We start from the raw sequence: 25,618 nt of genomic DNA on the forward strand, positions 1-25,618 counted from the left end.
TAGTTCAGACATTGATGTTATCACAAGGGACAACTCCTGAGTCAGTGGTGGCTGTCTCAGTGCTTTGAAGTTAGTAAATAGAAGGATTTTCAGCAGGAAAATCGCCAGACTCAGTTGGTCACATGGATGCGGGGAAGGCCTGAAAAGGTGAAGTATTTCAGCCATTCCTGAGCTACAATAGCCTGCGGTTGTTTTTTCATGTACGACTATGTATATGTGTGTTTGTGTGTGTACACTCAAGACGGTGTGGCTGGCCACCTCTTACATTCACCCACTCAGTGATTCATTTAGCAAATGTTTATCAAGCCTCACTCTCTACCAAGAGGTACTCCAGAGGCAGGGAAGAGAAAGAAGTCCAAGGCACAATCAGATAAAGACATTCTCATAAACAGAGGCTGTGCCTTTATGTGACATGTAGAGCAGGAATGTGCTCAGTAATTGAATTGTCGGCGCTTTGGGACTCTGCTTATTTCAACATTAAGTTGGAAAAGCCGCTGAAAAGAAGATTAATGAACAGATTGAATTTCCAGCAGTGGTTATCAGTGTCCCCAAATCTGTGCTATTGGGTATTGTTTAAAAAGTTATTTCCCTAAAGTTTATGGAGCAGAAATGCCTTGTTATCGGGCTAAGTGTAGGGAGGAGGGGAATCTTGAAACCAGAACCCACAATATGGTTTTCATATGCTTTAAAGCCAGAGATGAAACAGATTCCAACTTAATACAACCAAACAATATTCGAGCTATCGCAGACGGACATGCTTTCCGGGAACAATGTGAGCGTGAAACCTCGTTCTCGACATTGTCTCTCTATGAAACTCTGTGAACACTCAGGAGAGACTTCCATCTAGAATATTTATACAAGGGTGTGGTTTGTCAAGCCCTTCAACATAAATGATTAGGAGTTTTCATTTTGGAAGTAACATAACGCTCACATGCTCATTTATTGTATGTAAGGAGGCTAAAGCACAAAGGTTAAGTAAGATGTTTGGCCAAGGTCCACATTGAGTCCATGTCAAAATTTTAACCCTACCAGGAAAAATAAGACCCTAGAAAGAGTCATTCTTGAAGCTTTTAACTTTCTTTTTCTTTTTTTTTTAACCAATAAGCTCCATTCCATCTAAACTAGAAGTGCCATGTGTCCCTGTTGCCCATGCAGGCTGAGATAGGAATGGGCAGAACCAGATCATACCATGCTTTAAATGGCGAAGTGTGTATTGCTTTCCAGCTAGCCTGGCCCAATGGAACACCCAGACCATCAGGGCCCCCCTGACCCTCCCATGGTGCACATTCAGGTATCTGGCATGCGCATATGTAGATATGCTGTGTCCTAGGAATAGAACGAAGTATAATTCATTCTAAAATTGCATTGATGACAGTGTCATTTTCTTTGAAAAACTGAGACCAAACTTCATGGTCTTGCACTTCAAGATCATCATGGTAAATAACACCCAGTTGGTTTGGGGTAGGGGAAGCTGCTTCCTCCCTGTAGCTGAACTGCTCAGTGGCAGGGAAAAGATTGAGTGGGTTTATTCCAGTCTGGAAATCACTCAGCATTTCCACAGTCTGAGTTTGGGCCCTTCAAACCATTTGACCTGGGAGAGAAATGTACCCTCACATCAACCTTCCCCAGCGACTGTTGGTGAGAATTCCAGAACAACATGCCTTGTCCAATGGGAAATGCATGGCCTTGTCAAAACCGAAATGCATTGTCAACCCGGTGGAGTTGGCACAGAGTTAGAAGATGCAGCAGGATTTCCCATTGGATAGATCAGATTTCCCTTTGACACTTCAAAATTCTTGAGGGCCAACGGGGAGACCACCAATAATGGCCTGTAATTGAACCTACATATGACCAGCTCTCCTGAAAGCCAAGCATCAGCCTCTCCATTACAGTGAGGGACCTTGAGTTGTTGGCCTTTTTGTCTTCTTTTCCTTTATTTTTCCTTCCTCTGGAATGGTAGCTCTTTTCATGAGAGCTGTTTAACATCTTAACATAAGTGTAATTTCATCTCTCCATAGTTCGTGCGGTGAGAGTCGCCGAGCCCGCTGCCCAGCACCTGCCGTGTCTGTAGGGAAGGGGAAGAGCTGGGAGCAGCGGGATTAATGATGTTTGTAGTGCATCCTGGGCTTGCTGCTGCTGAAGTTCAATCTTGCCATTAAATATTCTTAAAACGTACACTCCACAAATATTTTTACACACATCATCAGAAAGTCTGCCTGGAAAGATGTGCACAACCTAATTTTCTTTTTCCTTTTCCTTTTCCTTCTTAAATACTACCTTCACCTGGCCTTCCTTATCCACCCTCAAGGAAGTCTCCCAGTCAGGGCTAAGAAGAGCCTGGGCAGTGAATCCTCAAAAAACAAACAAACAAACAAAAAACAGGATGAGTTCCCATCTGTCATGGACTCAACTCTCCCTCGTGGATTGGGCTCCTTTCAAATTGATGGTTGAAAATCAGAGCCAGTTGTCACTGGGAAAGGCAGATCAGCAGATGACTAAATTGCCTAATTGTTAAAGAAGTCTACCTCCAGGTGGAAAGGAAATGCTCACATTCATGATGCTAAAACAGAATCAACTTAAATGTGTTCATCACACCACCACGAAGAAAATGCCCCAGATGTGGGAGGGTGCGTCAGCTGTGGCTGGGGGAGATTTGGAAAGCATCTGGAGAAGGCAGATTTTAATTGTAACCTTGAATTACATAGCACTCTCCAATGCAGATGATGGATGGAGTGAAGATGACATTGGCAGAGAGAAGCGACACCAATTCTAGGCTCGGAGGTGAAAGGGCACCAGGCAGGTGCGTGTGACACAGCATGGTCTCCCAATGGAGCCAGGGTAGCTGGGAGGGGCAGTGGAAAGAGCAGGGAGTTAAGCTGGATCCTTACAACGGGGTGGAGTTCTGCAGGGCTTTGACAGCTGGGATGAGAAGCTTGGAGGCAAGAACATGTTTTAAACTGGGACATGAAGTAGTTCTGGGTTGCAGAAAGACCTCCCCAGCATTGCTCGAAGAAGGTTTGGGCTGTGGTACAGAAAGAGGCAAGAGGGACATTTCGGAGAATGTTGAAATAATACATACTAAAGAAAAAAAATGCCTGGACTAGAGTGGTGGCATCCCAATGGAGAAAAAGTGTGACAGGGATGTGACCCAGGATGCTGGCATTCAGTTTGCTCTCTGGAGGGAAGCAACCAGAGCACGAGGCTGGAGTCTGGAGAGCCATTTTCTGAAAGGAGACAAAGGGTTGACTACATAGGACACAACGGGATGTGTTTTGAGCATGCTAAATCCGTGTTCTATTCAAACATTCAGGTGATAACACGTAGCCAAGGTGCAAAGAACAGGTGAGACCCGGAGATATGTCCAGACTAGAGTCAGGGATTTGGGGACGGAGTTTGGCCAGCCAACGACACCATGCCTTGGTTCTGTGGGGATGGCCTTTCACCACAAAGCCCGCAGGAAACAGGGTCTGAGATGCAGGGAGTTGTGGACTGTCCATGGCACCCAGCCCCCAGCACTGTCCGACTGGATGTAACCAACCCCCCATAGTCCCTTTTCCAGGATCCACAAAGTAGCAGAAAGAAACATGTAAAATTAACTGTACTTATATTCTATTTAGACAATTTAGCCAACTATTGTCACCTCAACATGCACCCTCCATAACAATTCCTACTGAGATCATCTGCATTTTTTCCCGTCTTTGCGACCCAGTGTTATTTTACACTTACAGCATGTCTCAATCTGGACAAGCCACATTTCAAATGCTTATTAGTCACATGTCACTTGCGGCTACAACATTGGACAGGGCAGCTCTAGAAGCCACATGAGGTGGCTCACAGGATGACCATCCCATTTGTCACCCTGATAGGGGCACATCTGGAGTGAGAAGGTATGTGACAACCGCAGTAAGCAGGACTGTCCTGGTGAACCACGGAGCGTAGGCTCCTCCAGAAGGCTCCTGTGTGAGACTTCTCACTTCTCTCTGTCATCTCAGCCTGGAGGGGGGGGAGGTGGTGAGCTGCGTACCCACACTGGTTCTGCCCCCTCCCACAGCCCTTCTAAAGTCCCCGGCACAGCCTGTATCCAGGGATTGGCGGACACCCATCCTTCTTCACACTCCTTGCTTTCCACCTGAAAAAAAGGCAACATTAATCCTAACAATGTCTCTAACACATACTGAACATGTTTGTGCCCAGGGCTGGGCTGAGCACTTCGTAGGTGACGCTCATGCCATTGGTGTTACTGTTGTCCTCATGAGGTTCAGAGGAGTTACCTCACCCTGCCCTAAGTCACCCAGCAGAACAGGGAATCAAATCCAAGTCTGGCTGTCTCTGGTTTCCAGGCTCTTGGTGTCTGAGCCACATGGCTGATTTTGTCCCGTTTGTGAGAAGGAGAGGGCACACAGAAGGCTGGAAAGAGAGAGCAGGCACTGTGGCTTCGTGTTGCTAACTAGGTGGAACCCCCTCCTAGTGTCTTTCCTGACAAGGATACTCAGTTCAGTTTGTCTACTGGAGGGTTTTATGGAGGCAAACGTGTTCCGTAAAACACATGAGGACATTTCATTTTTAAACCTGCCCTCAGTGGGGTGTGTCCCCATCTCCTTCTCGACACATAAAGAACTTGCAGCCATAGTGGTGAGCCCTCGTGTGGGTCTTGACTAAGAGGATGACTTAAGACCAGTATCAGCCTGCCAAGGATGATGTGAGAAACTCACACATTGTCGGAGACCCTGGGGAGACTCTTCCCAGCTGGGAAGATGCCGAGCCAGTAAATTACAATCCCAGGCATTCCGGGAGTGGGGTGGGAGTGGGGAAATTGGCGGCCATGCATTCCAGTTGAACAGGGAATAACTCTCAACGTGTCAATTTCATCTGGCAATCCTGCTGGTGCAGCAGAAAAGTTACAGGAGAGGGTCATTTCACCATCAGAGAATCAGCCTGAAATTCAAAGGGAGCATAGCAGGTATGAGGTGGGTAAGAGATCCCAACTGCAGCGCAAGGCAGGTTCTCCCTCCCATGCAGCATCCATAATGGGAGAAAGGGGCTCAGCTGGCAAGCACCCGTGGTATGCTGCAGAGTCCAGCCCACTGGACACTGAGCAGCAAGAAGAAGCTATGGGACAGCTGGAATAATTAGTGCCCTTCGTGGGAATGACAGGCAGATGCCAGGCATAAAGGTGGGATCATGGAGACTGTCTGAGAAGCAATACAGTGTGTTTAGAAAACTGATAGCTCCTAGGCTTAAAAATAAAGAGGAGACAACATGAAGTTCCTCAATAGAGATTAATTAAGTAATCCGTGGGGTCTGGCAGGGAAGCATTAGTTTAATTTGACTCTGATTTTATTCAAGTCTGGAATTTTAAATGCGGTGCTTTGGATGGCAGAAGAGACTATACCCTGGGGTATAGACTGAGTCACACCAAATCCCAGCGTTGTTTATAGGACTATAGACTCTTTCTCCTCCCTCTCCCTCTCCCTATTGCTCTACCTCTCTGCGTCTCTCTCTCTCTCTCTCTCTCTCTCTCTCTTCCTCTCTCTCTCTCTGCCTCTTCTCTCTTCCTCTCTCTCTCTCTCTGCCTCTCTCTCCCTTTCTCTCTCTCCCACTCTCTGCCTCCCTCTCTCTCCCTCCCTCTCTCTCTCTCAATCCTACTCTAATAAAGAAAATGATTTCTATCTCTGTATAGATCAATAAACTACCCATGACTTTCCTTTTAATAACTGCTGGGCAGTGACAATAGGTTTATAGGTTCATGCACAGATTGGGAAAAAGGAATGAGATTGTCTTAAAAATACTTAGGCACAGAAATTGGAACCTAAAATAGTGAATTCTCCAATGTCATCATAGAAAGAGGTGACTCAAAGCCCCTCAGTGATGGAGGAATAATGTGAATTTGAAAGACAGGTGTCACATCCAAGGTATGCCCAGGTATTGGTCCAGGGCTGAGTCTAAGTTGGGCCTGAGATCACAGAATGGTCACCTCTCCAGGCAAAAATAAGGGTCTTAACTTCCAGCTGCCACCTTGCTGAGCCTGGAAGTTGAATATTGCCATTATCCTTGGACATGATCCCATCACATAATGAAACCTGCTGGTGCAGAAGCAGAGGGTGAATTGGAGAAGAGGTGGAATCTGGGAAGGCCCCATTTCAAATTATCTCTGTTTCATTTGGGAAGATTACATGATTGCTTCTACAATGCACAGGATGATTTAAAAAAAAAAACAAAAAACCAAGGTCAAAATTTCTGGGATCCAGTTTGAACTTCACTGACTAGACTCATGATGTACCCACAGTTGGGCCCTGAAATGGCCAAGCTGTTCTTGATGGAGCAAACAGGTTGCATTCAGGGTTCTTTGAGATTTCCCATGACGCTAAGATCTGCAACTCAAATGCTGTGACCGGAGCTACTGTTGGAGGCCAGCTGAGGTCTTTGCCATTCCTCATGAAAAGGATATCTCAGGCTGACTTTCTGGGGCTCCTGTTTTCTAGAATTATTTGACATGATAATATTCTGATGCAACTAATGATGCTTTGGCATTCCATGGAGGGGCACCATCATGGGGTGACTGGTATCAAGTTAGGCCCTTGGCCCAGGTTTAGATAAGTCGTCGATGGCTGTCAGAGCCCACACAAACAGCCACAGCCCTGTCTTTCCAAGTTCTCCCTTCTCTGTCCCGTTTCCTGAAGGCCACTACCATAGTGCATCTCACACATTCATTTTTCTTAAGAGAAAATGGCAGGGAGAAAGGTTTTCTACCTTACAGAAATCTTATATGTGTGGGGTTAGTGAGAGCATGTGGGTTGTTTTGAGGAAATGTGGAATAAATCAATAAACAAGAAGTTGGAAGATACACACCTGTGCTCCACCAAAAGCACATCTTTGAAAAGTAATTCTAAAACACACGTGTTTTATTTTCACTATTTGAGTTTGTGGGTGTTGGAAAGACATTGTCCCGTCCAATGGGATGGGAGCTCTGACTTCAGATGCTTCAGCCGTTCTAGTCTCAGGATGGGAAGTGCTCACATCTAATCTCGGGAGGTGGCAGGCTCCGAGTCCTAACTCCGAGGTGGTAGCCATCCCCTGAGAATGGAAATGCAGGCATGGAGCCTGGAAGCCGGTCCACGAAGTCTTGATCCTCAAGACGAAGCTGTGGCTTTGTGTTATGGCTCTGGAGATTTCATGGATGCATGAGGTCGGTGATGTAATTCAGGAGAATGCTCCCAAAGTCTATTTAAAATAAGACATAGATGAGTCATCTCTTTTAACAGACAACTTTTTTCTCCTTCTTGTTCACTCATCATCATCAAAGTGAAAATCATGAGTTAAGTATGTGGGATTGTAAATTGGTTTGGCGTGTAGTTGTGTCTACACTGACTAAATTTCCCACTTGGGGCAGTCTCCCATTACCATTCGCCCCTTTCACTCACTTGCAGATGTCCCCGTTATTTTCCTACCAGCTGTCTGCTTGCTCTCGTGGTCTTGAAATTTGCTCTTACCCAGCCAAAGTCAAGTTCTTGGCAGCCACATACAGCCATAACCAAATCTCCACTCACTTGGGTCTTTTGCTATCAAAGATTAAGATGGATTAAGATACTCTGATGACTTTTTCAGACTGGGAAGTGATTTTAAATGTATTGGGATTTGAAGAGCAAGTACATTGCAAAGAGAGTTGATGATTTGAAAATAGCACAACGTGAAGATGATTTTCAGAAGAGAGGAAATAGATGAACTCATCACTTCTTTGGGTGTATGATGAAAGTGTATTGTTCTTGCACCAACGTGTTTTGCCATCATACTAAGCTCTGTTAAGGAAAGAGTGAGACACAAAACTTAGTAGTAGCCACTGTTGGTATTGTTTCATTACAGAAACAATAAGTATAAATGTATTTATTTTTGCTGTTGTTTCACATTTATTCTTACACTCAATAAATATCTATCTTGAGTGAGTACCATGTGCCTGACATGTTCTAGATTCTTAAAATATAACAGTGAACAGACAAAAATCCCTGATCTCCTTAAATTTATATTCAAAAGTGGAAGTCAAAAAAATGTATATATGAGTGAAATACACAGTGTGGGAAGATGATCTAAAGAGCAGCAATAGAGAAAAAGAAGACAAATAGGAGGTGATTGGGACTATAATGCTGGTGGAGGAGGACCACAATGAAAAGATGGCAGGTGACATGTGACTTAAATGGTGACATTCTTACCTGAAGGAGATGAGCCAGGGAACCATAACTATCTGGTACAAAAGCATGCAAGGCAAGAGGAACCACAGGTGCAAAGGCAAATTAGGATTTTAGGATGGGTTTTTTATTTCAGTAAAAAGACACCATTGGGATATTAATAGAGATTGCATTGAATATGTGTGTTGCTTTGGTTAGTATCATCATCTTAACAATATTAAGTGTTCTAGTCCATGATCGTGGAATGTCTTTCCATTTCTTTATCTAGGTCTCCTTCAATTCCTTTTTTTTTTTTTAGTCATATTTTCTGGTTTTCAGTGAACAAATCTTGTTTCCTTGGTTTAATTTATTGCTAAGTATTTTGTTCTTTCTGATGCTATTATTTGTGTGTGTGTGTGTGTGTGTGTGTGTGTGACAGAGACAGAGAGAGGAACAGATAGGGACATACAGACAGGAAGGAGAGAGATGAGAAGCATCAATTCTTCATTACACTCCTTAGTCTCCTTAGCATTGATTGCTTTCTTATATGATCCTTGACTGGGGGGCTACAGCAGAGCGAGTGACACCTTGCTCAAGTCAGCGACCTTGGGCTCAGCAACCTTGGGCTTCAAGCCAGTGACCTTTGGGCTCAAGCCAGCGGCCATGGGGTCATGTTTATAATCCCACACTCAAGCCAGCAACCCCACACTCAAGCTGGTGAGCCTATGCTCAAGCAGGGGACCTCGGGGTTTCAAACCTTGGTTGTCTGCATCCCAGTCCAACGCTCTATTCACTGCACCACCACCTGGTCAGGCTAATGCTATTATTAATGCACTTGATTTTTAATATTCGCTTTGGGTCATTCATTACAAAGGTGTAGAAATTCAATTGATTTTTGTGTGTCAATTTCATATCTCCAACTTTGCTGAACCCATTTATTTGATTGCACAGTTTTTGCGGATTCTTTAGGATTTTCTATATATAACATCATGTCATCTATAAACAAAGATAATTTTACCTCTTCCTTTCTACTTTTGATGCCTTTTATTTCTTTTTCTTACCTAATTGCTCTGATTAGAACTTCCAGGACTGTGTTACAATGAGCAGCAAAAGCTAAGTTTCTTTTGTTGCTCCTAATCTTAAAGGAGAAGCTTTCAGTGTTTGACCATTAAGTATGCCATTAGCTATGTGTTTTTTTATATGTGGCCTTTATCATGTTGAAGAAGTTCCCTTCTTTTTCTAGTCTGTTGAGTGTTGTTTGGGGTGACAAAAGAATTTTAGTAACAGATAGTGTTGATGGTCGCACAACAACCATTGTCCGTGGAATTCAGGGCACTGAATTGATTGATACTTAAAAATGGTTGAAATGGGAAACTTCATGTATTTGACCACAACTCAAAAAGATTAGTAATGCAATCTACCCCAAAACATTGAATTTTACACTAATAAATAGGTGAATTATGTGGTATGTGAATTATGCCATAATAGAGCTATTATTTTAAAAAAAGAAACACTTTTTAAAAAATCCAAATAGGAGAACATTACAAATGGAGGTGAGAATGCAAAATGACTTGTTAGGACAATAACGTGGCTGTGTTAAAAGCAAAGACAGCATCATTTGATAGCAGATAATGGTTGGATGGAGGTGTGAGCAAAAGGAACATGGCATGGAAGACTTGAATGTCCTTTAGCGTGAGACAGCTGGTAACAGCAGCCCACTGGGAACAGAGGCAGGGAAGACCAGGAAAGAAATGGATTTGGAAAGAAAGACCCAGAGTTTACACTTAGACACATTTGCTCAATGGTTCTCAAACTTTTTGAAGTCAGGGCACATTTAAAATCCTACAAATAATTGTAGGTGCATTATATACAAATTTCTGAGAAATATTTTATAATAATTAAGTTAAATATTCAAGAAAAAAAATAAAGTCCAAGCATGCTTTTATGGTAATTAAGCAAAATAAATATGACAAAATTAAATTTATTCTGACATTAAAAAACATTTTTATGTTACATTTTTTTGAGTTATTCTTTTTAGAATTTGTAAAAAAGATGGGTTAAAAATTTTAAAAACAACAAAAAAGTTATTCTATATATATAGATACATTCTTAGTAAGATTTAGTAAATTCGGCAGGTCCCGGCGCAAATGTGTTAAGTTTTTTTCATTACTGTGTTTATGAGAAACATGAGCCTGATGTCTCCTAGTGATTTCTTCAGTGTTTGGGCATATATTTGAAAGGCAAACTCTCATTTCCTCGTCAATACATTGAAGAATTCCTCTTTTTACTCTTGTGTTGAGTGCAAAAAACCCCTACCATACATATCATCTTAACTTTATACCAAACAAAGGATAGAAGAAACTTGCCTCCAGTCTTTCTGGGGAACATGGGGGGTAGTGTAAATAATCCAGCACCACAGCTTAACAGCTTTTTGCAACCTAATCAGGCAAGTGAGGTGGGGTGTTGGGCAGACTATCAGCTTACAGCCAATTCCCCACACCTCTGTCCCTCAGATATCTAAACTCCAAAAACCCTGTTAGTTTTTTGGTCCCCAACAGGCACATACTTCTCTGGAATACCATAGGGCCCACCTGGAAATCTTCTAGGATGCACCAGTGTGCCCTGGTGCACACTTTGAGAACCACTGCATTAGAGGCTGCCTTTTGCTTTCTGCCTCCCCATCCTTGGCTCATCCTAGTGTTGGAAGGAACAGCTCAGCAGCAACCCAGGACTAACAATTCCCTGGTGTGCAGGGTGATCAGTCATTAAGAGTGCCTTCACCTCCAGCTCCCCCAGAACAGAGCTCAAGCTAGAACAGAACTAGACAAAGACATGAGAGATAGTTGAGATAAAGAACTTCCATCCTGGGCATAGTCATTGCTACTTATCCTAGTGCAAAGAGCAAGAACCATTCACCATGAGAACATGCATGAACTATCTCTGTATTCTCCCAGTATATGATAAATGTTTGCTGGTCAGTTGTAAAACACCAGTTTCAATGACACTCGTGGGCTCATCTTCACTGTAGGTTTGAAAGAATCAGTGGACTTGAGTTCCCTTTCTTTGGAATTGCTTATGGCTCTCCCCAAGGTAGTGATCTCTCAGATATCCTTCTTTTTTTTTTTTGTCTTTAAATAGGTTTTTTATTTTTTATTTTTTATTTTTTTATAAATAATTTTATTTTTTTAATGGGGCAACATCAATAAATCAGGATACATATATTCAAAGATAACAAGTCCAGGTTATCTTGTCGTTCAATTATGTTGCATACCCTTCACCCAAAGTCAGATTGTCCTCTGTCACCTTCTATCTAGTTTTCTTTGTGCCCCTCCCCCTCCCCCTTTCCCTCTCCCATTCCCCCCTCCCCCTCCATAACCACCACACTCTTATCAATGTCTCTTAGTTTCACTTTTATGTCCCACCTACATATGGAATAGTGCAGTTCTTGTTTTTTTCTGATTTACTTATTTCGCTTCGTATCATGTTATCAAGATCCCACCATTTTGCTGTAAATGATCCGATGTCATCATTTCTTATGGCTGAGTAGTATTCCATAGTGTATATGTGCCACATCTTCTTTATCCAGTCATCTATTGACGGGATTTTTGGTTGTTTCCATGTCCTGGCCACTGTGAACAATGCTGCAATAAACATGGGGCTGCATGTGTCTTTACGTATCGATGTTTCTGAGTTTTTGGGGTATATACCCAGTAGAGGGATTGCTGGGTCATAAGGTAGTTCTATTTTCAGTTTTTTGAGGAACCACCATACTTTCTTCCATAATGGTTGTACTACTTTACATTCCCACCAACAGTGGATGAGGGTTCCTTTTTCTCCACAGCCTCTCCAACATTTGCTATTACCTGTCTTGCTAATAATAGCTAATCGAACAGGTGTGAGGTGGTATCTCATTGCAGTTTTGATTTGCATTTCTCTAATAGCTAAAGAAGATGAGCATCTTTTCATATATCTGTTGGCCATTTGTATTTCTTCCTGGGAGAAGTGTCTGTTCATATCCTCTTCCCATTTTTTTATTGGATTGTTTGTTTGTTTGTTGTTGAGTTTTATGAGTTCTTTGTATATTTTGGATATTAGACCCTTATCTGAGCTGTTGTTTGAAAATATCATTTCCCATTTAGTTGGCTTTCTGTTTATTTTGTTATCAGTTTCTCTTGCTGAGCAAAAACTTCTTAGTCTTATGTAGTCCCATTCATTAATTTTTGCCTTCAATTCTCTTGCCATTGGAGTCAAATTCATAAAATGCTCTTTAAAACCCAGGTCCATGAATTGAGTACCTATGTCTTCTTCAATGTACTTAATTGTTTCAGGTCTTATGTTTAGATCTTTGATCCATTTTGAGTTAATTTTAGTACAGGGGGACAAACTGTAGTCCAGTTTCATTCTTTTGCATGTGGCTTTCCAGTTTTCCCAGCACCATTTATTGAAGAGGCTTTCTTTTCAGATATTCTTCTGTTGAGTGTTTTGAGAAGTTTCAGTACCTAATGTCACTGGCTCTAGCTCTGAATATCAATTGCTTCCATTTGGATTACAGTTAAAGAATCATTTGTGTGGGAGTCAAGTATTGTAAGTGTGGCCCCCACATCTCTAGTGAGCAGCTTATATCGTTCACTCAATGGCGATAAAACTACACCCAGGTCCCCTTGCGTGAGTCCCACGGGACTTGGAGTTTTTCCATTGAATGATATCAATGGTGAGTTCTTTAGAACGTCTAGTCTGATGAGATGGTCACATTTTTAACAGGAAAAAGACGAGGGTTGGCACGGTCTTATCCTTAATGGAAGAGACATTTCAGGAGAAGAAGGGGCCAGATCCTTCACTCGTTTTCATGTGCTCCCCATGCAGGGAAGGCTGAACCACATGCGGCCGCAAAACTCAGTCCTGAAACAACCAACCCCTTTCATCTCTGTCCCCACATGTTGAGCACTAGATTGTGTGTGTGTTTTTAATACTATCCTCTCTTCCAGGGAGTTCAGAACACACATGTTCCTTTTAACTCCCACCAGACTCTGAGGTCTGCAAGCCAGAAAGACCATTCTGGAAGGGGTTCGGAAAGGTCGGGGGAAGGCTGTTGCGCAACAGCCTGAGACACAGGAAGCACGGGTCTCCCGAGTCAGCCCCCAACCACTCACACTCACATGGCAGAGCTCAAAGGCCCTGCTGTAGCATGGTCTTGTTGCCATAAAACACAGATAGTAACACTTGCAAAACAGACACTAAATGGAATGCATGTTGTGATCTTCGGAGAAAAGGCAGCCTGTTAACATATGCTGACAGTGTGTTATTCCGGGGCAGGCCTGAAGCCACAGCCCCACATTGCCACCAGAGTCGTTCTGGAGTTTGTGCCAAGAGCGGCCTGAGCACTCAGCCTCCAAGCCTCGACTCCGGGTCCAGCTGGCATGAGATTAAGGGCCGTGCTGCCCTGCTGTTGGTGCCCTGCTCGCCCACAGGCCTGAATTCAAGAGCCCCAGTGCTTAACAGCCACTGTAAGTCACCAATTCAACCCCATGATGGTCCTACTTTACTTACTACCAGATGCCTGCCTCGGGTCAAGTCTATTAAACCTCCCATTTGCGGGGCAGGGCAGTACAGGCTGGTTCTTTCAAAGAGAATGGTTTTGCTTTGGAACACAGATTTCTGGGTTGCACTTCATGGGTGGATATTTAGTGGGATAAGAAAGTTTGTGGTTTGTTTTGGTCTTGATAAAAAAGAGGTTGACAAGATGAGAGGGGGATTGGATTCACAGGGACTTAGCTTCTTCTGCAAACTGGAGGTTCCCAGTGCCCAAAGCCAAAGAAAGATCCTCCAAGGAGAAGAATGGATGGTGGAGGAAGGGAGGGAGTGGGCAGATGTTGCCAGGAACTGCCACTGTTATCTCTGAAAGTCATACAGTGGTGTCTGGACATTGTGTGGCCCTCGTAAGGAAGCCACAAGGGACGTTCTCAGGGAAACAGGGCTGACTCTGTGGCCCCCGGAGGGACCCTTTTCCTAAGCCCCTTTCTCCTCTCCCCATGCCCTCTCCCAGCCCAGCTTGCTTCCCTAAATATTTTCTAGAGAGGAAATCAGGGCAGCAAAGATATTAATTTGAAGGAACTTAACCCGTTCCTGATGGACTCAAAGTTTGAAAACTAATTAGAAGAGAGGGCAGCTCTCATCCAAAAGAATAAATCTCGAGTGAAGATGGTGAGGTGGGTGGAGCAGGAGATAAGGGGGAGGCAGAGAGGCTGCCATGCAGGTGACCACATGCTCAGTCCAAGTGTGAGGCTGGCCCTGACCCCACCCTCCACATGCATCCCAAATGCACAGAGAAGGTCAAAATGAAACCTGTATGACAGCCTCCCAGATGAAGGTGGAGGGCTGCACGATGGTCTCAGTTGATAAAAACCATCTTAGAAAGCCCAGAGGGAAAAACAACAACAAATAGCAGTGCTTGGCTGCTCCCCATCTACCCTGAGCCCTAAAGCAGGCAGACATTGATTTGAATATCAGCATGAGGAGTTCAAGATAGATAGAGGAAAGACAATATCTATCTCCCAATAGAAAGACATTTCTGCCTGTTACATAAACCCTTGCCTTTGAAGGTCACAAAAGAAGCCAGGGTTCTATCATCCATCAAAAGAGAGGATCAGCAAGATCCCTCCCTGCACTGAGACTACCTCACCATCTACTTTTAGCAATTCCTCCGGGCAAAGGGAGGGTCCCTGCTTCCTCTGGCTATCTGGTGTCCCACACACCATCGCCTAGGGCTTCCTTTGATGCTGGCTGGGGGCTCTGTGGACTCAAGGCCAGATAGGCTGCAGGAAAAGACAAGCTCAGACATCACGCTGCCCTATCTCAGCATAACAATAAGAGGGCCATTTTCTTTCTTCCTTTTTTATTTTTTTAAAATTGTGTAGTTGCAGCACTTTGTTTGAAATTAAATATGGGCCATCAGGGTTGGGGGATTAACACTCAGAAACAATTGTTCTGTCGTCCAATATCCTCTCTTTCTTTGCAGGGGAGAATGTTTAAACCATGACTTTACTTTGACTAATTTAAAGATTTTCATTCATATTTTTAACTCATTATAAATGAATGCAATCTAAGCCTAACACGTCATGGCAGAAAGTGGCAGAAAGCCATGGGAATGTGTTTCTCATTGTGGAAACTACAAGTTAGTCATTTTTTTTTCTCCCAAGTAAATTTCTTCAGCTTGGGTAAGGGAATTTTTTTTTTAAATCATAAGTTCCAAATTAGTTTTTCATCTCAAAAGTTAACCCTATGGAAAGTGTGGCAATGCTTCTGAATTTTTGCAAAATATTTTGATAGTATCTATGTCCTGTTGCTCAAGACGTAAAATCTTTTTCTTTTTTCTTTCTGTTATTGTTTTCTGTGTTTTTTGGCCTCACTGTGTAAAAATAAGTGACCAGCTCAGGGGAAACTTGTACTGCAGAAATGCCTACGTGTCTAGATAATTTACAACAACGCTTTCTGTAATGAGGATCTTTGTGAAACTGACTTTTTTTTCCACTCACTGTCGTAGTTAGAGAGGAGACAGGTTGTGAAGTAAGGCAGGGAGGACAGAGAGGGGAGAGGGTTCAGTGTCCTTTTTCAAGCTAGCTATTATTTCAGAAGTGTCAACATTGTTCCAGGAACTCTGTTTTTAGGCCAAAGATTTTGTCTTCGGTCCCTGCAGCACCCTGTACCCCCTAGATGAGTGTGATGGATGGACTGAAGAGACTCGCCCTTGGGGTTCAGAAAGAGGTGCTAAGGCCCGGAGGCATGCCAGGGCAGGGACCAGCAGGGGGTCTCCATGGCGTTTGCTCCCTCCTTACTCCTGGGACACTAGGGCTCCTGGGCTTGGAGGCAGCCCCACACATGTGACCTCACCTTGCCTGCCTTCTCCCCTTTTCCTCTCCGGCAACGTCACGGGCTTCTCTCAGTTTCCCCAGGATTTAGCTCCCGCCTCATCCCCTCTTTGGCAGAGTAGTCACATCTGAGCCCCACAGCAGGGGCTGAACCATGGAAGCAGAGACAGAGCCTTTACATCGAGCCCAACATCGGGGTGCTCCCAAGAGGTGGGGATTCAGGAAGAATTCCTGCCCCATGAGATGGGAGGCCCAAGTCCACAGTTCCACAGTTCTGCCACGTCTGGGGTTCCAGTATACACTCCCAGAGGCAGGCTGCTGACATATCAGGTGCAAGGTCCAAGTGTTAGAAAACAGACCAGCAGCTTCAACTAATTCTTTATACTCAAAATCCTGAAAAGCAAGTCTTCACTGAAGGTGGGGCAGGTACATTCTAAAAGGTAGAAATAATAGAAAATAAACAAGTACACAAAGACATACTACACATACACATACATGCACCTACACCTACACATACGTGCACCTACATGTACATTCCAAGAGACAGGGAAGAAACAGACAGAGGAACTGAGAGACCAGCATTCCAATGACCTTTACTATAAACCACGTCCCATACAAAGCAGTATGTCAATCACAGCATGGATGCATTTAAATCTCAAATTACCCTCTGGTAACTTACAGTCTTTATTCCAAAAAGGTCACATCTCAGAGAATTGCAATAACTTCTTTTCAACTGGGGGGGGGGGGGGAATGATTTCAACATATTACTCTATCATTTTTAGTTTACCAAACCAATGTGAAACTAGTTCCCAGGTCATTAAATTCCACCCATTGTGGTCAGAGCTTGAAGGGCTGGACAGTCTCTTCTGGGAAGGGAGGGGCACAGTGTGGGGGGTCCACGGGGACATGCCGCTGGCCCTCCCTGGCCTGCCCCACACCTCACCCAGGCTGTGTTTCCCAGCACCAGGCGGTTTGCTATGTCCCCTTTGTTGACTTCGGCTACTGATCAAGTTTCCTTTCAAGCCTCGGTGGCCCGGGTGCCAGTGCTGAGCTGACTCATGGTTTCCTGGACTTCCTGACACCCCGTTCATGGGCTCGTCTGGAGCTACAGGCTACTCTGCTGCAGGGTGTTGCAATTCCAGTCAGGAAACCAAATTAACCGCCCAGAATGTGGCCAAGGTCCCTGAGGGTGGACGAGAACAGAGGTTCCCAGGCGGTCTTTCAGCTGGAAGCTAACCCTGGTTTTCTTGTTTGTTTCTCCTTCCATTATTTTCCCCATCCTAGGGAGACAGAACTGCCACACAGCACTGTGTACGTTCAAGGTGCACAGCATTGTAACTTGACTTACAGATATTGCGAAACGACAGCCATGGGGAGTTTAGTTACTATCCATCCTCTCCCTGAGATTCCAAAAAAAAATGCCAAGGTCACTTTTTTTTTCAAATCTACCTACATGTATTGACTGATTTATCTACAACCATAAAAATGTCAACAGGTGTATGTGTGAGCTTGAATATCCAGCCCTTCACTGTGTCTTCATCCATGGAAAAAGGTTGATCAATCATATATTTAGATAGTTGATATCTTGGGTAAATATACTTTCACCAAGTTTAGACATTTCTTTAAAGATAATTTTTAATATTCTTAAAAAAAAAAAGAAAATTTGAAAGGCAGTGGTCAAGGCCTTGTTTCTCCTGGTTGCTTTAGAACCATGGAAGGATCCGGTGGTCCAGAATGAGCTCCCTATTTATCTGGTTAGAATCACAGCCTTTCTCTTCGCCTTCTCTGCTCACTCAGGGGACATCAGCCCTCCCTGTTGCTAAAAGAGGCTCCGAGACAGTAGAGCACATTACCCGCCACCTCAGCGGAACATGGCTGCCACCAAAGCCACTTGCCTGACTTCAAAGGATATGAGAAAATCCACTTTTAGGAAAATCAGTGAGTGACGTGAAGGGAACCAGACCATTGCATTTATTCCTGGTCTTTCCCCCCATTCCTCAGGCAGGTGTGCGTGTGCGTGTGCGTGTGTGTGTGTGTGTGTGTGTGTGTGTGTGTGCCTGACTGCCTACCTGCCTGTCTGTCTAGGAATAAGCAAACAAACCAATATCCACCCCCCGCCGTGACTCCTAGTTACGGTGTTTCCAATCAAGTGGAAAGTCACTGGAGAATGCAGGAAAACCGGCAAGGTTTCATTTGCCCCCAGAATCGCTCCTCTCTCCAAAATAGTTCTCTCTTAAAATGATGGTTTCTATCATGCCATCACCCCCCTCGCTGTATGTGATTATCTGATTCTGTAACTAAGTCACATTGCTTGTATTTGAAGTGACCCATACTCATGAGTGAGATCTCTAAAGTATCTACACTAAGTTTGGGAAATTTGCCTGTTGTTCTTTCTGGAAGTTTGAAAAGCTCCTGAAATTGTGTCCATGTGTCTTTCTCCAAGCAGCCACCTGAAAAGTATCCCCAGGGGTAATGGCATCTGCCAGACAAGGGGCATGTCGAGTGCCCTGTACTTGCAGGAAAGGAGTGGCCCTGCTGCCAGCCCAGCCAGGGAACTGACCTAGGGGAGGCTCCCTTCTCCCTCCTGTTCGGATCTGGACAGGCGCCTGCCTAGTCATCCCTTTCATTGCGGGCCCCACGAGGGAGAAGCTAGGCTTGGATGGGCTACTCTAGCCACCAGTCAGGCTGCCACGCAAAGGCCAGTGGGGCCAGCTGGGGGACCATCGGAGTCTGACCTTCCAGGGTGCTGCGTATACCCCAAGGCAAACATGTAAGTGAATGCACAATCGCTAACACAGGCAAAGGACATCACCATTTGTTTGTTTGTTTTTATAATATTTAATTTAGTAAGTCCTCATTATCATTTGAGAAAGGAATAGTTCTTCATATCCCTCATCACTCTCTGAAATCACCACTTGTGTATTGATTGTTTCAGGGCCTGTCCCCCTAGAATGTTAATTTCGTGGAGACCAGGCTGGGCTCAGGTTCTCTTAGGAGCCCGCCCTGATTCACATCTTAACTAGTGATTTTTGCCAAGAGTTTATTCTAAAGAAGGTCATATTCTGAGGTTCTGAGTGGGCCTGAGTTTAGGGGACCCTACTCATCTCAATTCAGGCCCATGGGCAGAGAAGCCATCCCCCCATCCACAACTTAGTTGTGTGACCTCAGGCAAGTCACATAACCTATTTGTGTCTCTATTCCCTCACCTGTGAAACAGGAGTGTAGTTGTCCCTGCCTGCTTCCGCTGAAGGCGTTGATACTTACCATGTGCTTAGAATGTTCACTGGCACATAGTGGGAGCTACCTAGAGGTTAGTACAATAAAGTCAACCAAGAGCCCATAGGTGCTTCACCAGGGTCAGCTGGACAGCCATGTCTTCAAGAGCTCGACCGGGAGTGGCAAGCCAGGGAACAGACTCACAGGGCCGCCTGGAGGCACAGGGTTGGCCCCAACCTGTTCAAGAAGTGACAGCAGACATGAATATTCTTTCACTGGGAGGGTTTAGCCAGGGGAGGAGGCAGAAAAGGGGTTTTCGGTAGAAGTAGGGGCAAGTTCAAGGACCTGGAGGCAGAAAGAGACCCAGTGTGTTCAGAAAACACCCTGTTACCGGGATCGCTGAAGCCCACCAGAGAACACAGCTGGGGTACAGTGAGGGAGCTGGGCCAGGCGGGGTTCCTGGCAGCCCACGGTGTCCTCCCAGGAGCCTCTTGGCTTTCAGTGTCCTAGTTTGTTGAGGGTGCTCTGACAAAACTACCATAGGTTGGGTGGCTTATAAACCACAGATTTCACTTCTCACAGTCCTGGAGGCTGGGAAGTTCAAGATCAAGGCACAGGCAGACTCGGTGTTTGTTGTCACAGCTGTGAGGAGGAGAAGCCACGGCAGGTGCCCACAGCACAGGTTTAAGAGCACTCAGTGACAGTGTGGCACACAGAGAAACACACAAGCCAGGGCTACAGGCTGGGGGCTAGGACTCTGCCATCCCCTTCCCTGAGATCAGCACATCCCTGGCCTCTCCGGGGTTCGTGCCCAAAAGGACCAGCCCCTGGGAGGGTGGTGCAGCATGGCCTTCCTCCTGATGTCCTAAAAAGGCAAGCAACTCGGTCTCCCTTGGGGACTGTGTTTGCCATCAGCCATGGCATGAACACATTGCTGATGCAAAAAAACAAACAAAAACAAAAAACAAGGGACCATCCCACCCACTGGGACTCCCAGAGCTGGGCCGCTGGCACCTGACAGGGTGCAGGGAAATGGGATGTCTAGAGCATCCTGGGCCCAGCTTCAGTGAGTACCTGTCCTTACTTGTCTGTATTTATAGGATGCTTAGAAATTGACAGAGTGAATTCACGCGCCGTGTCTCCTCGGAGTCCCACACGGTCCTGCAAGGGAAGCTGGGCTGGCAAGAACCACCTCGCTCCAGAACCAGGAGACAGAGGTTCCAAGAGTCTCCAGGACTTGCCCAGGGCCACCAGGGTCCTCAGCTGGGGACGGGTCCCTCTACCTGGTCTCCTGGCATGAGGCGGGACCCTTGCCCCTCAAACAAGCCTGCCAACAGAGGCAGCATTTTCCGGGCCCTTTGAGAAATCCTCTTTCTTTTCCTGAGTGATCTTGGATTCCTGCCTCTGCAGAGAGCTTAACCGATTCTCATTTCCATAGTCTTTGGTGTACTCCTAGCGGGATGAGATGCTCTTTTTTCCCCCCTTGTTGGTTTTATGAGAAGTTTTTTAGTGATGTCAGACTTCAAAGGAAGCCCCCGCCACAAAGATCATGACCAGACTCCCATTTTTGATCCTTTCTCATTCCTGCGGCAGAAGGGCTGTGGTGCTAACACATGTCTCCTCTCCCCTCGACACTCAGGCTCTTTTAAGTGATTTAACAAAGTCCCTTACTTTCTCTTTTGGGTCCTAAAATAGTGTCAGGAGTCGCCAGCTGCCTTTCACGCCAAGGAGCTGAGCTCCTGGTGATTCCGTTCGTCACCGCCAGCTCGAGCCCCCTAATCTCCATGTTCCCTGCCTGATGTCGGCACGCTGCTCTCTACCCAGGTCTGGCTTCCTTCAGTAACTTTCTAAATGCCCCTGTCCTCGCTCAGTCACCGAAACCCTGGCCACAAGGCGGGCGAAGCAAGACTTAATTGAATCCTTCAGCAGTGATTCACAGAACAAAGCCTGACTGTCTGACCTGGAAACCACACAGTGGGGAGTTTAGAAAAACTGTCAGCATAGTCAAAACAATGTCCCTGGTTCAGCCACGGATTGAAGTTCAAAGGAACAACGATGTAAGTCACGACGCCTTAATGATCAGGGCAGTCCAAAGAAATACACTTACCTGGGCATGAAGCCTTCTGGGACGAGGTTTCCCAGACTTGAAATCATGTTAGTTACACCAGGACAGGCTCCAGGGCAGCGTGGCTTCCCAGCTGGGCAGGGAGAAGCTAAGAAGAGGTCATGGTTGGGGACTGTGGTCATTTCCTGGGGTTGCTGAAACAAATGACCACAAGTAGGGTGGTTTAAAACATCAGAAATGGATTGTCTCACAGACCTAGAGGCTCAAAGTTCAAAACCCAGGGGTCAGCAGGGCCACACTCCCCCCTGAGGCTCTCTGGAAGGACCCTCTTCTAGCCTCTGGTGGCTCCCAGCAACCATTCACAGTCTGTGGGTCGTGGCTGCATCGCCTCAGTTCCCACCTCAGTCTTCCCATGGAGTTCTCCCTCTGCCTCTCTGTGGTCTCCTAGTCCTGCAGGGAGGTCAGCCATTGGATTTGGAGCCCACCTGACTTTGGTATGTCCTCATTTTACCTTAAACTAGTCACATCTTGTTTCCAAATAAGATCATGTGCTGGGGCTCTGAGTTGACACGAATATTTGGGGGAGACTGCAGGGGGAGTTGTGGCTCATCTGCTATACCCATACATCACCCCTGGCCCATCTTGCAGTGTTAGCTATAGCTGGCCTCGTTTTGGGAACTCCCTGCACAGACTGACAGCTTGTGGCACAGTGGTGAATCTGACCTTTAAGCTTTCATATTGAAGGAAACAAAGAGTGCCAGCCTAGGACCCATGACCTGGCGTGGTTTGATGGAAGGGGTGTTGGGTGTTAATGTGAGAAAACCTAGGAGGTTTCCATGAGAAGCATCCGGAGACATAGTCATTAATCTAAAGAGTCCGATCAAGGGGTCATATCCCAGACAGACAGATTTCTCTAAAACAATTTCTTATATCTGATGCCACACCAGTGGAGAAGGAAATATTGATTTCAGTAAAACACCTGTGATAATATAATACAGGATAATAAAATATGACTGAATAAGCAAAGTGTTTACCTTACACATAAGAATCTGTTCATGTGTGAGAGAAGAAGACCAGTCCACTGAGCAGAATGGAAGGAACCCAACATAAGAGGTCCCAAAGACCCCCCCTTCAGCTGTCAGAGTGGAGACCAGGGTGGGGAGTGGGGCACAGCTGGCCTTAGAATGTTTGAACACTCTCCATAGGCTAATAGCTTTCAGAGCAAAAGTGGCACCATCTTCAGGATCTCACATTTACAGAATGTTCCTATAAAACATCCACAGCCTCTACTTCTTCCTGTCTACAGTCCTCCAACGGAGTACATTTGCCATCTTCATAGTGATCCCAAGTGCCTGTGGCCACTTGGGCTGTCAAGCCAGTCAGGACCTTGATAACCATTATCCTGCTGCAATGGGCTTGACCTGGGCCCCATCATTCCATGACATCTCCCCAGCAGCCTCGAAATCCTCATTCCCATCAACCCTTCTTCAAGACACAGGACCAGACCACGGGGAGGTGAAAGGCTCTGGATCTCGTATTCCCATGAGCTCCTTCTGCCCGGTGGCAGGGTCCTCAGTTCCCTATCCATCATTTGGCCACACACAATGACTGCTGCCTCCCTGCAGAAGCCCCACAACTTCCTATCTCTGCTTTCCCTCGTCTTATAAGTATAATTGGAATAATGAAAACCACTTTGACACAGTTTGCTTTGTCTAACTCATGCGCTCAATACCCAATTTGTCCATGCAATGTGCCCTTTCAGGCTCTGTGCTCAGGGGCTGCACCAGGCCTGACCCTAAGCCGCCAGCCCCACCTCCTCCTCTCCAGACAGCCTCTCCTCTGGGGAGACGCTCTACCCCTGACTTTTCAAGAAGGGTAGTGAGTATGTATAAAGCACTTGTTGCCCTCCCTCCTTCCTGTGACCAAGACGTGCCCTCTCTCCAAGGAATATTGTATTTGCTCCACCCCCTTCCCGAGAGGTGGCCATGACCTGTGCCCCCCGCTAAAAGCATCCCGCTCCCTCCAGAGCTGCCCATCGGCACTCCCTTCCCTTCTCTCTCTGCTCTCCTCTTGTCTCTCTCCACCGGCTGCGCATTCTCTTGTCTGAAAATGCCTTTCTTTCATCTTTCCATTCCTGCACACTCTCCCTCCGCTCTTCTCTACCTGTCACAAAGCACTGGAGTGAGTCACACGCCATCTTTCCTGGAAGGTGGACAAAGGGCTGTTGCTGCTGTGGTGGTCTCCCTCTGCAGAGAAGTAATAGGGCGGATTGTGTGAAACTCTGGAGTTCTTAGTAAATCCCTCCTTTTTCCTGCTCTCACAGGGGACACGCTGGTGCACAGTGACATATTAAGTGGGCCACTGTGCTAACTTATTTGATACTCAAGGACCTATAGTCTAGGCCATCTCATCCTTTGAAAAAATATGCCCCCACCCCTTGGGTCTGCTTTTGCACATGATGGTGATTTCTTGTCCGATTTATTATTACTACTCTTCCCAGAGTTCCCTCTGTGTCTGCCTCTCTTCTCCCCTGCCCCAAATGTGTCTCAGACTTGGTCCTCGACTCTCTTTCCTTTCCACTCCACCTTTTCCCTTTGGGACACTGCGCACTCTAGCCTTGAGCACCCCAAGCCCGTGACTATCCACTCAGGTCCCCAGGCAGGCCCATCCATGAGCCCTGGCCTTGTGTTCAGTTGACTCCTGAATTACATCCATCAAGATGTCACCCCAAAGAACCTTGGGAAAGATGTGTCCCAAACGAATTTTGCATCTTCTTCTCAGACTTTCCAACTTTCTAATTTTGGGCAAAGGCACCACCAGCCCTTTGGTAGCCAGGGTTGAAACTTCAGGATTGACTTTGAAGCCCCTACCCTTCACCCCCACACACAACCAGGAGCTAAGTTCTACCTACCACACCTCTGGCTATGCATGAACCAAGTTTGCTGCAGGCCCAGCATGCAGACAGACCATGTGAGAGCAGATAGTCAGAGGATTGTACATCATTACCATTTCATGTAATTAGCACTTTTTATACCCAGAAAGCATGTGGCATGCTATTTTGATGTTTTGGTGACTAAAGAATCTGACATGTTAGTAGGAACTTATCAAAAAGTAAAAGCTATTATAGTAGTAATAGTAGTAAATGTATTTTAGAATCTATTTTTATGAGTCGTACTATTACATTTAAGTCACTTTTATGCTACCCCCATCTGTAAAAGTCTGTCAAGAGTTTTGGAGAAATAGAGACCAATGTTTCTGGAAAGAATGACTCATTCAGTATTTTGGCTTAGTGTTCCCTATGATTCACCCACCACTCGGGCTTCCTTGGCCTGACCTTCCTAGAAGCCATATTGAGAGACAAGGCAGACGCCTGGGTGTGACCTGCGGTGTCTCATAAGGCCCTCGTCCTCCAGCAGTTCCACCTCATGCATTTGCTGTTTGACAATGCCTACGCTTAATGACCTCTCCCTCTGCAGCTCAACCGGCATCTGGGGCCAGAGAAGCCCAGAGGATGTGGACCTGGGTGCCCACAATGCTCCTAAGGACTCACTCGGGAAAGCAGCCTAGTGTAGTGGACTCAGCAACCGGCTGCCACGTTTCACATCTGGGTTCTAGCACCTCTTGCTTCTGAGATCTTGAGGGATTTCTCTGAGTTCAGTTCTTATTTTTTAAATTGGAGATAGCAATATATTTTTTTTTCATGAGGCTAGATTTTTTTTTTTAACCATAAAGAAAAAAATTGACAACTAAGCTAAAAGCCTAGTGGATGGTAACCTTCCTGACCCTTCTCTCTCCCTCTGACTCACCCTTCTCTCTCTCTCTCTCTCTCTCTCTCTCTCTCTCTCTCTCTCTTCCTTCCTCTCTCTGTCTCTCTCTCTCTCTCTCTCCCCTTCACTCTTTCTCACAAACATCTTCTGACTTCATAACTAAGCCTTGGGTTGGCCCTGGGACTCTCATAAGAGCTAAACCTCCACTAACAATAAACCTCCTTCCTTTTACTTAACATCTGATATCAATGGTAGTTCCTTGAGTAGGTTGGATTTAAAAGATTATCCCTAGGAGAGTTCTTTATACCTCATATGTGGCAAAAGAGAGTTTTAAAATTCTTGATAGGAGGGGGGACAGCAATTTATAGTTATGAGGATTCAAGGAGATGAGCACTGATACATGTGATAAAGGAAATGGAACAAGACACTTAACAATGCTGGCTAAAGTGGAGCACCCTTCGTCTGTGTGGATGCCTCTGCGCGGCACACACTCATAAACATGCCCAGCTAACTGCCGGTGCGGACACAGCAGCCTTGCTTTAAAGC

General features: G+C 45.5%; 1 protein-coding gene across 3 annotated transcripts in view; it reads left to right on the top strand.

Moving 5' to 3' along the window:
- The window catches only part of RUNX1 (RUNX family transcription factor 1), a 232,785-nt gene that overhangs the window by 39,901 nt on the left and 167,266 nt on the right, over window positions 1-25,618 (top strand). The window contains exon 1 of one of the 3 annotated variants that reach the window (XM_066370260.1): window positions 13,637-13,663. The exons of the other annotated variants lie outside the window; for them this stretch is intronic. The gene's annotated coding sequence lies outside the window, so the exon portion shown is untranslated. Of the gene's footprint in view, window positions 1-13,636; window positions 13,664-25,618 lie in introns of those variants that run through there. 3 annotated transcript variants of the gene reach the window in all.

The sequence above is a fragment of the Saccopteryx leptura genome, chromosome 2 (assembly GCF_036850995.1).
Source record: "Saccopteryx leptura isolate mSacLep1 chromosome 2, mSacLep1_pri_phased_curated, whole genome shotgun sequence".
Taxonomy (NCBI): Eukaryota; Metazoa; Chordata; class Mammalia; order Chiroptera; family Emballonuridae; genus Saccopteryx; species Saccopteryx leptura.